We start from the raw sequence: 18,525 nt of genomic DNA, 5'->3' as shown, positions 1-18,525 counted from the left end.
TTCTCTTTTGCAGTTAAGTCATTGCGTTTTATGTAATCAATCCAAAAAATGTGAATAAAGATATACAGACAACTAAAACTCTGTAAGCTAATCAATTAGGTAAAAGTGGTACTCCATTTTCCCAGATATAAAATTTATTTGTTCTATAAATGTTTTAAAGTTAAAAATAGTTGCCAAAATTTAAAATTACAAAATTTTAATTTAAAAAAAAAACTCAGTTTTGTGTTTTTCTGAGAAAGTCAGAGCTGACATTTCACAAGGTAACAAAATCCTAAAGCCAGGTAGGGAATACACTTCCGTCCGCACCCTGGGCTCCCCTTCTGCTGAGAGCCTCACCAGGACACTCTCTCTTTGATGCATCTGAATTTGTGCTCCGTTGGCATTTGTTTTGGAGATGTGCAATCTGGGGTCACACTAAATTTTGAGATTGTTTTCAATCCACTGTGCATGTCTGATATATATTTTTATTTTTATTTTATATATGTAGGTTTATAAATTGCTTAAGTAATCCAGAATGGAGAGTGACCTGCCACCATGTGCATGTTTTGACAATTCTTCTTCGATCAGACCCCGTAATGTTATCTTTTAAATGAAAACATCAGCACTAATATTTACAGATTATTTTCCTGTAGCAAACTTAAAAATACACACATATGCAAACATACCCATTCCAAGGTACACTAGAGGCACATGATGAACTGTTAAACATGTCCTTTTTAATGATATCTTTGAAGAGAGAATCCCTGGTTCTTTTCTCTTTTCTCCTCAGTTTTCTAGAGGAAATAACTTTTACGTTTGGTTACAACTTACCTGATGCAGCGTTTCTCTCCTGCTGAAGTTCTTAAGTGTTACTCGCAAGTGTGAGCAAGTACACTTAAAATTAGACAACACCATTTAGTAAGACCATTTGGTAGACTGTTTTATTCCACACGAATAAAATATTTTAAATCAACTCAAAGAGGTTTAACTGCTTGTTTTGCTTTTATTACAAAGATGGGAATTAAGTACAATTCTCCACCCAAAAATCAAAAAATAGGCAAGAATTTTTCTTAATCTTTTATCTAGTCGATTTGCATGGACCCCACATCATATTTGTAGGCATGCTCAGCTGGGCAATACCCTGGTTCTTCCTTTTGTTTTCTCTTTATATCTCAAAATTCCTTTTACTGTTTCCTCTTCCTTATGAGCTATTACTGATGTCTAGTTCATTGAAATTAACCTCACGAATTCATCTGAGCAACAGTTTAGTAGATAATAAAAGGGCCAGTTTTAGAGATAATTTGGTTCAAATGAACCTTCCCTCAAAACACCCTTTAAATCTTACTGCATAAGCAAATATCTGCCCACCTAGCATTGGTTCTAATGCCACCAAGTTTTATAACCAAAACAAAGAGGTACTGTTGGAGTAAATTCATTTAAAAAAATAACATCTGGGGTGGCGTCTGTGGCTCATTGAGTAGGGCACTGGCCCCATATGCTGGAAGTGGCAGGTTCAAACACGGCCCCCGCCAAAAACTGCAAAAAAGAAAAAAAAAATCATAGCTTTAAAAAAATAATTAACATCAAAAAACAGGGTACTGATCTAATTTTGGTGAGTGATGAGGATTCCCTAATTTATGGCTTGGTTTAATCTATGGTCCTGCTAACAATAGGTAATATTATTCCAGCCCAGGATCTCATTTTCCATGGTGACTTAATTTACACTTTCAGAGCATAAACTCGTATTTTGATAAGAATATCTGCAGAATACTAAGCAACTACTGTCCTAAGGTCAGTGTTCCACTGTGATCTGTCGGCTGTGATATGTCTGTTAAAATCCAGTGCGTCCATTTTGCTTCATGATCTTCCCATTTTCATTGCCACAACTCAGACTTCCCATCTATTCTTTCATCTTTCTCAAAGATTCATTTACTTCACGTAAAGGTTTCATGTCTAGTACATCCTTTATGGTATGTTTTGGTGACATCTATTTCTACTCTGTCCTCATCCTAAACATCTCCAATTCCATTTCTTCATCTTGTGTCATCACCTAGAATATTTCTGCACCTTCCTCATGCACCAAAATTCTCCTCCCCAATATTGCCGTTATACCTACAGCTCACCTGTTTCCCTTCTTCCATGTAACTTTTTCATTTTCATTGCATCTAGTTTACCAGAACTTTGTTTTATTTTGGCTCTGTGTTATGATCAATCATAATAAATGTGTACTAATCCCCTCTGCTGTCCACCTGAAGAGCTTTGTCCACCTTATCTAGGAATAATCCCAACATCAGTTCTTTTTACTCCTATTTATGATCAGGCATATGAACTTTGAATTCTTTTTTTAGTGTAATATTAATTCATATTATCACCCTTGATCTCAATGTCAGCAGGGAGATAAAGGAAAACTCATATAACTTCATTTATATGCTCTACTTTTCACCAGGAATTTCTTAAGGCTCCACTCTTTTCCTTTAGTCCTTGCATCTGAGGGAGATTTTTCTCTCCTCTCCTTTCTGCCACAGAACAACTTACATTCAAAACCTAATAATAATATAAGTTTTGCAACCACAGAATTAAACTTCCCATAACAAAATTTCCAAAAGAAAACTTCTAGCATCAAGACCCAGGAGAATATACTGTAAGTACTTGCCTTAATATCTCTGCATATGTAGACAACATTAGATTAACTTCCTTACTCATATATGTTTGAGAAAATCATTAAGTTCTGAAATATAATAAACCTCTGCATTATAAAATTGATACATAGAAATGTGAGTATTTTATACATCATTATTCAAATCTTTGTCCAGGGCTCAATCTTTCTAAAACAGTTCAGAACTTTCAGAGAAAGATGAATCTGATTTTCTAAGAGTGGACAGCTATGGACTACCTGGCATTTGAGGTTAACAGAACCAAGTAAAGAAAATAGGTGTGGCCAATAAGATCCTTAGGGTGTGTATATGATCTGTACATGTATATCAACACACACACACACAAACGTTCTGTTTATTAACAAATAGCAAATAAAACATTATCCAAAAAAAAAGGAAATGTTATAAATTGTGTGACCTTGCTCAACATACCATAGTTTATTTTGGTTTTAAATTAGGCTTTCAATATGGTGATGAAACGTGTCCTGTATCAGTAGATGTTTTCATAGCAATGTAGCAAAACTGTAATTTAGAAAATAGCCAAATGCTTACAAAATTTTGCAAAATAGTATCATCCTCAAGGGAACAAGTCATGTCCCCCAATGCAACAGATTAATTCATGGGGGCAGTAGTAAAGGACAAGAGACAATGCTCTGAAGCTCAGTAATTATCAGTACCTCGGTGTCTTACTTATCAGAGAAAAATAAATACGTAAAGTCCTATGTATCATAAAAGCACGGACTCATTCTGTTTCTATCACAGCTGCCAAGAAGAAATCTCCCAAATCTGTTGAAGATCTATGCTTGATGAAAAAGTAGTTGAAATCAACATACTTCCTGCTATATTGTAGGACAATTCTAGCTCTGGGAATATGGAAATATTAAATTCTATTTATCAATAGAGCTTTCTTAAATGGGAGATGTATGTAAAACCGAATAAAAGATTAAAGTTCCAAGAGTTTATGGCTTAGCTCCAATTCTCTAGGTCTCTTGCAATTTCAAGTATCAGGTTTTAGAGGGTGACTTATATTCTAGAAGTATGAACTGTAAAGTTTAGAGCAATGCCAAATTTAGGAACAAAATCCATGCTACACCCTTCTTGAATCATTCCTTTTATCTACTGCTACCACTGCTGTTAATTTAGGCTTTTGATTTTTTTTATATTTTATTTATTTTTATTTTTATTTATTTATTTATTTTTTGCAGTTTTTGGCTGGGGCTGGTTTTGAACCCGCCACCTCCAGTATATGGGGTGTACTCCTTTGAGCCACAGGCACTGCCCAATTTAGGCTTTTATTATCTGTCGCTTTAAACTCAATTTTTTCTTTCTCTGGTTCATCCTACCAACTGCTGTTTTGGTTAATCTTTTAAAACTTGATTACTGCACTCCCTTAACTCAAAAACCCTTCTGGTGACTATTCATTACTCCAAACTAAGTTCACTTTCTAAGGTATCGCTTGCAGAGTCCAAAGTTATCTGGGGCCAACTACCATTCTTATCATTTCCAACTACTTTTCTACACATTAAATATACTTACCCAAACTAGTCTCCTTGGCACTTCTGCCTTGTTCTAGGACTGGCTCAGTTAAGATTCTTATATTGTCACAAAATCTCAATATTTAAATAGATCTTACAGTTCATTAATTCAATCTTTTTTTACAAGTGAGAAAACAGGCTGGGCACAGTGGGTCACACCTGTAATCCTAGAACTCTGGGAGGCTGAGGTAGGTGGATTGCTTCAGCACAGGAGTTTATGGCCATCCTGAGCAAAAGCGAGACTCCCATTTCTACTTAATAAAAAAGATATATATAAAATCTAGCTGGACATTGTGGTTGGCATCTGTAATCGCAGCTACTAAGGAGGCTGAGGCAATGGGATCTCTGGAGCCCAAGAATTGGAGGTTGCTGTGAGCTATAATGCCACTGCTCTCTAGCCAGGGCAACAGAGTAAAAAAAAAAAAAAATACATACAAACATACATACATACAAGTGAAAAAACAGGGACAAAGATGATTGACCAGTTCAGACAAGTAAGACTGGGTTAGAGCAGAACAAAGATCTGCCTCTTCTTATCCAAGTGTGTTTCTACTATCCTACCTTACCATAGCATCAGATTTTACTTTTAAATTACTTCACTTTTTTTTTTTGTAAAGAAGCAACGATTAGTTTTATTTGCAGGTGCCAGGAAATTTGCATCTTACATGCATTGTTACATAAACCAGGTTACCACTTTAGCATATAATTCTTTAGAAGCACCGGCTAAATTAGCTTTAGAAATTAAAGGTCTTGAATAGTTGCATGCTACAAATGACCAAATTCTAGGAAGCGTGGAGACCTCTCTTGTGGTCTTCACTAGTTTCCGATCTTTGATTTCCAGGTTTTGGCCTTTTTGAATCTATTTTTTCTGTTTCTGAAATCCAGAATGGCATGAGAAATTTCTTCTCTGGTGTTCATTACAAATGGACCATATTGGACAACCAGTTCCTTTAATGGCTCCCAGCAATTAAGACGAAGTGGCTTCTCTTCAGATCCTCGTTCTCCGCCCGAACTTCTCCCCAAGTACTGCTGTATGGTATGGTTCTATTTTTCCTTGTGCGTCGTTAGGTCCAACGTATACATCTCCATCTCCAGAGATCATGTATATAAAGCGTGTCCATCCTCTAGAAACAGGCTATGTATGTTTTGCGCCTTCATGCAGTTTGAAATCCAAATATAAAGTTGATGTACTCGTATAAATCTTGGACTTTATTCCTAGGACTTCTCCAGAGATAACCACAATTGTCACACCATCTTTGGTGGGCTTAGGAATTTCTTTACTTTTTAGTTCTTGATACTGCGGCTCCACCATCTTCTCAGAGCTCCTCAAATTAACCCAAAGTTGTAAGCCACGGGTGGGCTCCACTGAGCAAGGCATCTCGGCGTGCAGGATGCCCCGGTCCGCGTCATCCACTGCAGGTCTCCTGGGTCCATTTTACCAACGTGTCCACAGAAGTCTTTCGTGGACCATGAAAGATACTGTTTCAAAACATCGATATGAGTGAACAGGAAATCCATCTGGTTTATCTCCTTTAAATTCATCAAACAGCAAAAACGGATCTAGATTTTTTTAACTCAGGTCTTCCAATGGTTCTGCGGACTTTTGCTCCATCCCTTTCTGATTGTTCCCGGCTGAGCATGTGAGAGTAACCTTCTTGGAGGACCCCATGTCAAAGATGATGATGAAACGGTTCAAATGCCGAGGCGTTAGTAGCGGGTACCGAGCCTCCGAGCGTCCGGTGGGGCACGCGGGAGTCGGCCAATAGCGCGAGGCCGCGCGGGCAGGTTCGCAGGGTGCCGGGCCAGTCTTAAATTACTTTTCAATAAATTCTTAGGATAATCTCCTTAGGAGACTAAATGTTGAAAACTAGACATGTATATGAGAACCCCTGTCACCCTATCCAATTCTAATTGTCAATTTATTTTATGTTCGGAGGTTTTGGGATATTTTTGTTGTTGTTTTAGGGTTTTTATGTTTGTTTGTTTTTAAGAAACTATGTTGCCCTGGATAATTATAATGAATTAGCGTAATTAGTTGTATGTACTGTGCATATGTATAATAACAAAAATAGCAATAAGATATAGAGAAAGATATTTGTTTAATAAATTCCATATTGTAGGTCGACATTCCTGCTAGACCTTTACAATGTAAGTTTAAGAGCTGTAATAAGAATATATAGAAAATACTATCTTGCACCGCAGTGCTGACTTCGCTCTGGGAGTTGTAAAATGTTTCAGAGAAGCCAACACGCAGGTTTCTCCCTCTGCCTTTTATGTTCCCCTGTCCCTTTTATACCTCTTCTGTCATTCCCCCCAGGAACAGAATGTGCATAAACATTAAATGAAAACTTATGGAATTTTATTTTTGTAAAAAAATAGTTTTCCCCCTGCAACTTAAGGCCTCATCCAAATCCAGGCCTGGCCCTCATCATGTGACAAACACCTTAGGTGCTGGTGACTTTATTATTAAGCACTGTCCCCTCTGCCTTCAATGGCCGTTCTGGCCCCTTAGGCCATTTCACCGACCTTTTTTCTCCCCTGACAGCCCCCCTTTCCTTCCTGCTTGTGCTTCTGTCCCACTAGAGACCCAGAGAGGAAGCTTCCATCCTCGCTCATATCCTTGCTTCAAATTCAACCCACACACGCTCTTGCCTCCAGCTCCCCCAGTACCACACTATTTGCCACCACAGCCCGGGAGCCTTGCTCCTCGGGGAAAGTGCTGGAACCGGGAGCAAGCTGCGCGTGCACAGTCTGTTTGGAGTGGGGGTGCGAGTCACGTGCCAAGGCCCTTGGCCCTCTGGGAAGGCAGGTTTCTTCCCTTTATTACCTACACCTATCTTCACTCCATTTGATATATCCGCGAAACAGAAACCTTTCCCCACCTCCCAGTGTTTGGGGAAGAAAGAGAAAAAAAATCTGCAATTGGCAACTTACTGGTAAGTTCCCATCTGTTGGCTGCAATGTAGGGTATGTGGTGCACATCCTGGGTGAAGGACTCCGCTACACGTCTTCTCCCTACAAATCCAAATGATGTAACCTAATTGTATGTACCCTCATATTAACACCTCCCCCCAAAAAATCTGAAACGGATTTTTCAAGAAAACAATGTGAAGAATTACCAAAGAAAAGGCAGGGTGTGTTCCAGCAACTTGGAATCTCAGCCAAGGAATCCAAACTAGTACACCTCCCTCCTCTTTCCAGGTAAAATTTACTGCCTATTCCAAATGTTTATTTGCAGGAGTTGAAAGCCCGCGGTTCCCTGGCCTGCAAGTGAGGCTTGAAGAGCCAGAGCCTCAGTTCCTGTCCCGCTTTTGCTTAGGTGCAACCAAATTTTCAGAATCACACCTTTTCAGAAAATTCCTTTCTGGATTTTCAGTCAGTTAAGTGGACTTAAATTGGCATCAACTTTCAAAAAATAATTTTCTAACATTCACATGCTTGTAGCTTAGCCTCCTTGGGTGCTTTGATGCGCGTGTTCAAAGATAGACGTTACTTAGGCCCAGCTGGTTGTTGTGGAAGAGCAAAGCACCTCTTGAGACAAAGGTCAGTAACACCTCTCTGTAAGCTCCGGGTATAAACTCTTATCCCTTAATGAATTACATTTAACACTTATATACATTTTTTTCTCTTGCTTATTTAAATATTAGTTATCATCAAAATTTGTAAGTATTGTGTATATAAATTTACATATTTACTGTTTGTTAAAAAAAATGTTCTAAGTGGTTTCCTAGAAAATAGGCACTCGGCTTGTTTAATTTGTTTACCAAGAGTGTAAAATATTGGCCAGGTACTCAGTCCAAGTCCAGATGTTTATGGTAAAGTTTCTGACAGTCTTTAAAGGGTCCCAAACACTGTCTGAGGACTGATAGCAATCTGTGCTGAATTTTCACCAGCTGTAGTAAATGAAAGAAAAAGTAATACATTTTCCATCAAGTCAAGTGGCAAAAATATTAATAATAAAGATAATACCTAATATTTACTGAGAACTTACTTTATGCCAAGCACCATGCTAAATATTTTATACACTCGTTGATCTTTATTTTTAAAACTATGACCTAGTGCTATTATCATTTCTACAGATAAAGGAATTGAAGCTTAGAGAAATTACATAAATAACTTGTAGTGCTACAATTCCTGGTAAAACCAGGTTCTGAACACAAGCTTGATTCTGTAGAATTTGAGGCTGTTAATAACTATCCTAATTCTTTCTTTCTTCTCCATGACATTCAACTTACCTGTTTCATTTCATAGATCTGTAACCAGTTTTTTAAAAAAAATCACTGGGCCAGGCACAGAGGCTCATGTCTATAATCTTAGCATTCTGGGAGGCCAAGGTGGGTGGATTGCCTGAGCTCAGGAGTTCGAGACCTGCCTGACCAAGAGCGAACCCCATCTATACTAAGAAAAAAAATTAGCTGGGCATTATAATGTGTGCCTGTAGTTCCAGCAACTTAGGTGGAGGAGGCAAGGGGATCTCTTGAGCCCAAGAGTTTGAGGTTGCTGTGAGCTCTGATGACACCACAGCACTCTAGCCAGGGTGACAGAGGAGTAAGAGACTGTCTCAAAAAAAACCCCAAAAAACCCACCAATTACTTCCTCCTGTTATGTCCATAAATTAGGTACAGGTTGGCCTTTTATTTTTGTTATTGTGCAATCTTTTCTTCTCCCATAAACTCAAGTGCCGTTTCTGTATATGATTACAAAACACACTGCAGATGAAGAAATTTCTCTTGAAAAAACCACACCTAGTTGGACATGCCCAGAATGTTCCACGGAATCAAAAAACTAAATGGAGCTTACCCCAGCTCGGAAATCTTTGTTCAATATGATAGTGAATGAATGAACTCCTCTCTGGCTTCTCATTCCTGGCCTAGAAAGTCTGTGTGTGTGTGTGTGTATTTTAAATCACAAATTTACAAACAATTCAGACCTAAAAAGGTCTATCTGGTCTTCCTCATAAGCCCTCATGTATCAGGAAATGTAAAGAAAGTTTTCAAGCTCTTCCTAAAATTTGGCCCAATGCAATGTGATATAATTTCTTTAGATAATCCTACATATTGAGATAATTGCTTATTCTCCCTTATTTTTACCCCTCTCTTGATTTCCAAGACAGTGTTCCAGAACTGATATCCAGCTGATACTCTGTTAATTATTGTAGAAAAGTGTTTTATTTTATTTATTTATTTATTTATTTATTTGTTGGAAGACAGAGTCTCACTTGGTCACCCTTGGTACAGTGCTGGGGTGTCACAGCTCACAGCAACCTCCAGCTCTTGGGCTTAGGTGATTCTCTTGCCTCAGCCTCCCAAGAAAAATATGTTTTAATTGTTCAGTATCTTTGCTACATTGATTATTAAATATTTTGAGTATTATCTTTAGGTGTTTGAGGATATGGTGGAAAGAGGCCGGGCTCAAATGAACTGATTATAGAGTAAATCAATGCTTATATACTTAAAATTATTTTTATTTTTTCTTCTGAATCTTTTGATCACTGTATGACTAGCTCATCTCCAAAATTGAAGTTAAAATTTAGACGTTCAAAACTTGAGCAGATGCGAGTTCATCCTGAGTGATTAAAGATTATTTTAGCTTTGCCTGGAATCCTCTGTCACATCCTGCATTAGCATGACTGCAAAAATGATAGTGAGAAGTAACCATGTCATGAGCCAAGAAAATATAGAAATTTAGGCAAACTGAGTCTTTGGGGCTGCTTCGGTGCAGGAAAAATTACAGATCTGGAATGACTACTGAGAAGCTCAGGAGTAACGACAAATTATTTGATCTAGAGTAACAAAGTAGAGTTTAAGGTTTGGCAAGGAAGGGTGGCCCTAGCAAAAAACTCCTAAGAGCCACACACTGGTAGAAAGAATGAACAGAAAGTAATGTGATCTTAGAAGCACTGAAGTCAAACCCAAAGGTTTCTGGGTTACCCAGAAAACCTCGAACTTTGAAATTAACTTATGGTCACCTGTTTTGCTTGTGCCCATACTACCTGGCAAAAGCAAAAGAAAATTGTTCCTGAAGAAAGATAACTGTATCTTAAGCTTAAAATTATTTCTACATAGGCTAGGTGCTGGTAGCTCAGTGGTTAGGGCACCAGCTGCCTGCTCCGGGGTTATTGGGTTCGAACCCACCTGGGGCCTGCTAAAGTTAAAAAAAAAAAAAAAAACAGGTGTTGTGGTGGGTGCCTATAGTCCTAGCTACTAGGGAGGCTGAGGCAAGAGAATCACTTGAGCCCAAGAGTTTGAGATTGCTGTGAGCTGTGACCCTGTGGCACTCTACTGAGGGTGACAAAGTAAGACTCTGTCTCAATTAAAAAAAAATTATTTCTACATGTAATTTTTCAAATAAAATAAAATGTCCAGCACACAAACAAAGATGAGGGGAAAAGGACACATAAGCAACAACCAACATGATAGATAATGAAATAAATCCAGTCTCTATAGTCAATGAAATTACCAGACACAGACTGTAAAATAACTATGCTTACTATTATCTTAGAATTAAAAGCCTAAATATCGGCTAAGAACTAGAAACTATGAGAAGTAACATAACCTCTTTGAAAAAAATAACTAGAAATTCTTTGGCTAAAAATGCAGGCCATAGAAGTAAGAACGTTCTGGGTGGTAAATGGCAAATAAGACAGTGGTACATCAGACCACGCTGCCTGTTTCAGGGCAAATGCCATTCTGGTCAATATAAAACTCACCGGAGGCAAAAATGGTTTTCAGGTCAATTTATTATTATCATTGTTTTGTGAGGAAATTAGCTCTTATTCTTCCGCTCCCAATCTGGGACTGGAAAAGGACTCTGATGGGACCATATATTAGCAAGCATCCACCCATGGTCTAATCAATTATGACTAGATGAGCTCTGTATCTTGAAATGTCCCCAAAACACATAGGTCAGGACATGTATACAAGAACTGGAAATGCAGAACTTGAAGATAGCAGCTCTTCTTTATGAATGTAATTTTGCCTTAAATTTCATTGAAAATTCTCATTAGAAAGTTTTAAAATATATTTCACTGTCTTTATTAATATTCCCCCAAATGTCACCTTCCTTTTGAAATACTGAGTATGTTCATTATTGGTGAGTTTTCTCTTTCTCTACTTAGAGAAGAACCTTCATGTCACACATCTGAGGGATACTCATAACATCTGAGGGATTCTCATTTTGCTTGATCCTTCTGTAGCAGTCAGGAACCTTGACTCATCTCCTTTCATGTCATACTCTTACATTGGCTCGGTTAACACTATGCTTCCCTGGTTCCCCCAGTATTTCTAACTGTTCTCCCTGTGTGTTTACTTGGTAGCTGCTTCACCTCCATCTAGCCTTTAAGCACTGGATTTTCTTAAGGCTTTGCCTTAGCCTTTCTCCTATTATACTCACTCCCTGGGTACTTTCTTTTATGATGAGAGCTTCAAAAACTCTATGTAATAATCTCATATTTAATATCTAGACAGAATCACTCCTCCCATTTTATAAATCTTTAAATCCTCCAATACAATGCAATATAACATGTTGAAAAGGGAAAACTGAGGGCAGGGTATATGGGAATTCTCTGTATGGCCTTTATAATTTTTCTATAAATCTAAAACTTTTTGAAAAATTAAACTTTACTTTAAAAAAACCATGAGAACAAAATAAAACATTCAATGGATGAATGAAAAACCTATGGAAAAGGAACTAGTAGAACATGAGTGCTGGAAGATGGAATGTCCATCTATACAAAATTGTGAAGGAAAGGAAATCTGATCCCAGGATTTCATGATCAGCCAGGTTGGCCTTTGAGTTAAAGGTAGAAACAAGTTCTTGACTCTCTTAAAAAAAGAAAATGAGGCAACAAAATCCAGCTTTAAAAAAATGAATTAAAATTTTCAATTTTAGGCTCAGTGCCTATAGCTCAAGCGCCTAAGGCGCCAGCCACATACACCAGCACTGGCAGGTTCGAATCTGGCCTGGGCCTGCCAAACAACGACAACTACTACCAAAAAATAGCCGGGCGTTGCAGTGGGCGCCTGTAGTCCCAGCTAATAGGGAGGCTGAACCAAGAGAATCGCTTAAGCCCAGGGGTTGCTGTGAGCTGTGAACTGTAACGTCACGGCACTCTACCCAGGGCGACAGCTTGAGGCTCTGTCTCAAAAAAAGAAAAAAAAAATGTTTTTTCAATTTCAGGAAAAAAGATAATATCTATTGCTGCATCACAAATCTCTCAAAATTTCAGCTTAAAAGAGCAAATTTATTTTTTCATAAATTCTGAGGGCTTCTGAGAGTCAGGAGTTTCGTAGTGGTAGCTTAGCTGGTGGTTCTGACTTGGAGTCTTCTCATGAGAAAAGATGTGATCCGGGAGTGAGGTCATATGAAGACTTGACCAAGGGTGGAAGACCTGCTAGAGTGTCATTCACAAAGGTGATGGCAAAAGACTGAGTTCCTTATTGCTGTTTTCCAGAGTTGTCTGAGATTCCTCACCAAGTAGACATCTCCCCAAAGTTGCTTGAAAAATTGTGCATAATCTTTACACTTTTTCTATAGGTCTAAAACTTTGCTTGAATATCCTAATAACATGATATCTGGATTTACCCAGAATAATTGGTCAGAAACGGGGAGAGACAGAGAAGACAGAGCACAAGCCCAATGCCTTTCACGTTTCACGTCCCAAGCTCAGATTTATTTCTTCCTGCCCTCAAAATGAGTAGGAGATGGGAGTTGAGTTAATGTCACCTCTTAAAGTAAAGAATAATAAAGAATTTTTAAGCACATTTGAAAATTCCCATTGGAAAGAAATACCAGATTTAACTTATATTTAATATTAGAAAGTTCATTGGTATCATCTTGAAATTTTTTATGCCATTAAGATTTTATTTTAATTCCTAATGGATTTGTGATCTTTCTTCCTCTCAACGTGTATTTTATAAACTAATACTTATATTTGTTTGTATAATGGATTTGTGATCTTTCTTCCTCTCAGGTTTATTTTATAAACTAATACTTATATGTATAAACTAAGCCATTATTTCAATTTTTTATTTTATTAAATCATTACTGTACATTGATGCATTTATGGGGTTCAATGTACTGATCAGATATACAATGTGAAATGCTTACATGGAACTGATTAACACATCCATCTTAATTACACTCTGTTCTTAATAGTTTTGAAATGTACCATTGCATAATGCACATTAGGTGAGGTTCACCAAATACTTTCCTTGTTCCCACCTCCCCCCATCCCTCCCCTCTCTCTCCTCTTCCCTTCTACTTTCTGGACTAAAGTTATGTTTTATCATTCGTATGAATGTGTAGGTATTATATATGGATTTCATAGTAGTATTGAGTGCATTGGATACTTCATTTTGTTTCTTTTTCTTTTTTTTCCTTTGACCAACATTAAGTATTCACCATAATCTCTTACTTATTCAGCAACCATTTATTGAATAATTACTGCAAAGTGCTTATTCTCTCTTCTCTAAAAATACAACATGGAAATTCATAATAAGAGTGCACCAGTTTTCTACCAATCTAAGGTAAACTTTATGCTCTAATGAGTGATGGTCTTCTGACCCACAATTTAGCATCCTTCTGTTGTGTTTCTGTACTCCCTCCACCACCATCCCACAAAACATCTTCTGGGTGTGTTCCTCAAGAATTCTGTAGAGAGGAAAGGTCCAGATGATAGTATGTTGTTCCTTTTCCCACTTTTCAAAAAAAAGGAGTGAATGTTAGGATAACATGCGCTTGCTTCTTATGTTCTATAACTACACCATTCATATTTGATATTTGAAGACCCTGTTCTGCTGATTCTTTCCTTTTTTTTACAACATCAAAATCTTCTTGGTGTTGGTTTATTTCCTTTGGAATAAAACTATGCCATTGTTTCTAATTCTCTTTACCTCAGTTTTTTTATCCACTATTGTCCTATTTCTCTGTTTCCTTTTACCAAAAAAATTATCCGAAGATCTAGATGTGTATACTTGCCACCTTCAATTTCTTTCCTCCCATTCTCTTTTGAATCTGCCACCATCAGACTTGTGTCCCCAACACTGTATCAAAAATGGGTCTTAATAAGGTCACAAATTTATAAATCTTGCTAACTCCAATGAGTAATTCTGACTCCTCATCTTGTTGTGACACATGAGTAGCATTTGACTTATATTCCTTGACATTTTTCTGTCCTGGATTTCCTTAGCCTGTTTGCTCCTTCTCGGTGTGTTTCACTTCTCCTCTTCGTCCTCCTCACATTAAACAATGCAATACAGCAGGATTTAGTCCTGGACCCCCTCTCCATATACGTACATCTGTGGAAAAATTTTCCATCTCTTACTTTACATATTGTCTATAAACTGAAATCTCCTAATTTGTATAATGTCAGGCCAGAAACCTCTAAACTCCAGGTTTATATTTACAACCGTTTGGGTGTTTCATAGCAATGCAGGACAAACTTCTGGTCTCCACCCTGCCCTCCTTCACTAACTCTCCTTCTGCCCCCTAAAATAAAATAAAACCCTCCTCCAGCCACAGTCTTTCACTTCAGGCCCGTTAATGAGGTAACCCGGTGTTAGAGTTGGAGAATATGCCTGGTGTCGGTAGCATGGACTTCTCACCGGTGCTGCAGCCTGACTTGTTACGAAAGCAGTCTAAGTGCTCAATATGTTATCAGCCCTTCAGGAGACCAATCAGCCATTTGGTGACAACTTGATTTACTCAAACCATATCTTCCCTGGAGGTGAAATTGTGTGTTGGGATAAATGAAGGCATGACTAATACTTCAGACTCTTTGATCAGGCTGCAGCCACCCTCCAGGGGCATTTGCCGAAACCTGTACTGGTCATTTGACTTGCTTGCTCCTCTCCTTTATTGGTTTCACCTGGGAGCGCTTCCTTACTGAATCATTTGTACATAGGTTAGGGTCTGTTCCTGGGGAATCCAGCTTAAGACACTATTATTATGAACATGGCGCATTGTTCTTTTGCTGAGCCCATCTCCTCAGGGCATACCTGCAGCCCTCTACATGAAGCTCCAGCACCAGAGTATTAATAATAGTATTCTGTATAAGAATCTGCAGTCACAGTTACTTGACACTGTAATTTATTTACAGTTAGAGCTGTTTCTGTGAAAGTGATACTGGAATTGCGCCTTCAGTGGGTTCTTGGTATCAGTGATTTGAAGACCACAGACCACAGATTGGTGGTAAGACAAGATTTATTTTACAGAAAAGAATACAAAAACACCACAGTTCCTGGCAGAGAGAAAAAAACCCAAGTTGGGGGGGAAGCTCTCTCTCTCTCTGTGCTCTTACTCCAGGGGTATATGTAGTTGTATGGGTTCCTTGTAGTTACAGGAGGCCAGGACTTGGTAACAAATGAATGGATACAGTTCTTTCCACTGGGGCAAGGTGAATGAGTGCATTAATGAATAGGTACAGTCCCTTCCGCTAGGGACAAGGTGAATGAGTGCATTAATGAATAGGTACAGTCCCTTCCACTAGGGGCAACATGAATAAGTGCATTAATGAATGGATACGTCCATTCATGGAATTGAGGTCTGGGAAACTTACATGAAATTGACCTAGGCATAGGAAATGGGGGGTCCCTGTTCAGCCATAAGTGCAAGGGGAGGGAGACATGAAGGTGCTGGTGTCTCCCCAGAATTTGTCTGGCCCTTCTGGCTACTGGAGCCTCCCACGGGGGTCACCCCTTGCCCCTTTTCCAGCCTGCTGGTTCCTCTGCCAGCTGTCACTGCACCAACACTGCCAAGGTGGAAGCGGCAGGTCTGCCCCTCAGCTCCACCAAACCGGCTGGGGAACCACCTGTCCTGTATCAAAAATACAGTAGAACCTCTGTAAGTTGACTCCTGAGGGAGTAAGGGACTGTAACAAATGAATCAGCATACAGAAGTGGTCTGCATAAGGAACAAGGCCTACTGCACTGATACTTGTGGTGCGTGACCAGCCTGTGAAAATTTGGTCAGCTTATGGAGTTGGTTAACATGGGAAGGTTAACCCTCCCAATTGTGGAGGGTCTACTGTATTTTGTTCACATTATTTGTTGTCTATAGTGTCTATGTTAATTAATTAAGACATTCTTGTGCTTGGTTTGTCCCATCCAAATCCAGATGTGACTCATAGAATGCTTTATTTTCAAAGGTCATATTAATTTCTCCTGATATATGAGGCATAAAATGTCTGAGAAACTCATACCTGGGGCCCTATCATGCAGCCAACTTAAAACATAATTTTTAAAAATAGTTAATTAAATCAATTCTTGGCTAAATACAAGCTTCCATACTGTTGATATCTACCAGCAATCTAAATATAGGTACCAAGAATTTAATAGTCTAAAAATAAATGCTAGCATTGAATAATTGCTCTGGTTTTTAAGACTGTTTTAAACAATCCCCACATGTCACTCTGAGTTGTACCTTATTTGCTAAAGAAACAGGCACATTTCATTCTCCCTAATTCAGACCTTGGTATAAGAAAAAGCATAATTGGGAACTGAACTGAAATAACTTTGGATTCACTTTTTCAGCTAAACTGATTTTTTTCATGTTTTAATTGCTCCCTAATTTCCCTATTATTGCTGCATGTCCTAAAATAAATTTTCCATCTGCTCTTTCCATGTTTGATTGTCATGTTGGTTGTCTTTGAAACTGCTAAACAAGCAGCTTTTCTAATCACAATTTGTGGCTGTGGTGCATTTCAATGCTCACTCTGCATATAGAAAAGCCATTTGCTGTTAAAAAATACAAAATAGATTGAATATAACTAGATAATTTTATTTGTGGGTATAGATTGTACTCTGCAGCAGTTTTATTCTCTCATTTAGTATTTTCTAGTAAAATGAATAATTTCTGGAAAAAAGTGATTAAAAGGGAATAGCAAACATCTGTGGATCTTTCTTTCAAATTTCTCTCTAACTTTTACCAAACTCTCCAAAGACTTCTGTTCAATTTAGTGTATGTTTGTTTAAAAAAACGAATATGTTCTCATATTTTATAATTACAACTTTTTAAAAGATAAGGAAGCATATTGTCAATATATTTTATACTTTTAAGTAATGAATTTATATTAAAATGATTAAAACAGCAAGAAGTTATTTCCGGGGTATAAGATTAAAGGATTGTTAAAGTATTATTTATGCTGAAAAATACAAATATAGTAATAAAGAAACACACATTTCTTAATAGTAAATTTAATTTGACTTTGACTTAAGTCATCCATGATTGCTTGTAAGTTATTATTTCACTGTACAAAAATTTATTATTAATATGAAGTAAAACAGACCCTATTCTTAATAGAATAAATTAGTAAATTTGTGGAAAGTTGTTTGGACACACTCTAGAAGCCTATCTTTTTAGTGTAGTAAGTCTACTACAGGAAATAATCAGAGATGCATACGAAGACAGATATTCAGTGATATTCATTTCAGTGTTATTTATGACCACAGTACTGCAAATAATTTAACTGTCCAATAAGAAGAGATTGGTTTAATAAATAAAGGACGATCCATATGTGGAAAATAATTTAGCAACTGCAAATCATTTTGGAGGAATATTTGATGACCTCTTGTAAATGCTTTCAAAATATAAAACTGAAGTTATAAAATACAAATTCATATGATTATAATTTATTAATACAAATACAGGCATATATAATTTTTAAAATACAGCAAAATCACACAAAAATGTTAACAGTGGTTTTTCCTGTGCTGTGAAATTACTGGGAACTTTAATTTTTATATGTATATACTTCTACATTTTTGCAAAAATAACATTGCTTTTCAATCAGAGGAAAATGATAAAAATGAATCTTTAAGCATTTGATGTTGAAGTGTATTTTACAAATATAAATTACTTTATACATGTATCAAAGAGATGATTGACCAATACCTAGTTAATAAGATGGATGTGAAAAAGAAAATGTAGGCATGTGAATTTATGTTAGAAGAAAATGTGCTTGGGAAGTCCTGTGTTTGTAATATTGTTTAATTTTTAGAGTAGTTTTCAACCTGAAGAGACTGAGAAACTGTTACCTTTTCACCTCTTGTTTGAAACAAAAATGTGTGTGTGCAACCTGACTCTGTGGGATGGTATTTCTGTACTCCAGGCCTGTCAATCCCTTACCTTTCCAGAACACTAAACCAATAAAGTGAATTATTTGCAAGAATAACGAAACAGAGAAAATGTGATCCATAAATTGACTTCTTTGTTCTGCCAATTGACTAAATGACACTTAGTCATCTTTAAGTGCCTGGAGAAAATAAAAGGCATTTCTTTTGCGAGGCTGATGAACAATTAGGCACTTGTAAAGCGTTGAACACAAAGTGGAGAAGCAGGGTAATATTGTTTTATGTGAA

At 37.4% G+C, this 18,525-nt stretch overlaps 1 pseudogene; it reads right to left on the bottom strand.

Annotated features, from left to right (window-relative positions):
• Nucleotides 1-4,984: 4,984 nt before the first annotated feature.
• LOC100957711 lies at nt 4,985-5,837 on the bottom strand (annotated as a pseudogene).
• Between the last annotated feature and the right edge of the window lie 12,688 nt (nt 5,838-18,525).

This window comes from Otolemur garnettii, unplaced genomic scaffold (genome assembly GCF_000181295.1).
Source record: "Otolemur garnettii isolate 467f Iridium unplaced genomic scaffold, OtoGar3 scaffold00017, whole genome shotgun sequence".
Taxonomy (NCBI): domain Eukaryota; kingdom Metazoa; phylum Chordata; class Mammalia; order Primates; family Galagidae; genus Otolemur; species Otolemur garnettii.
Note: the sequence above shows the minus strand (reverse complement) of the source record. Positions and strands in the feature narration are given on the sequence as shown.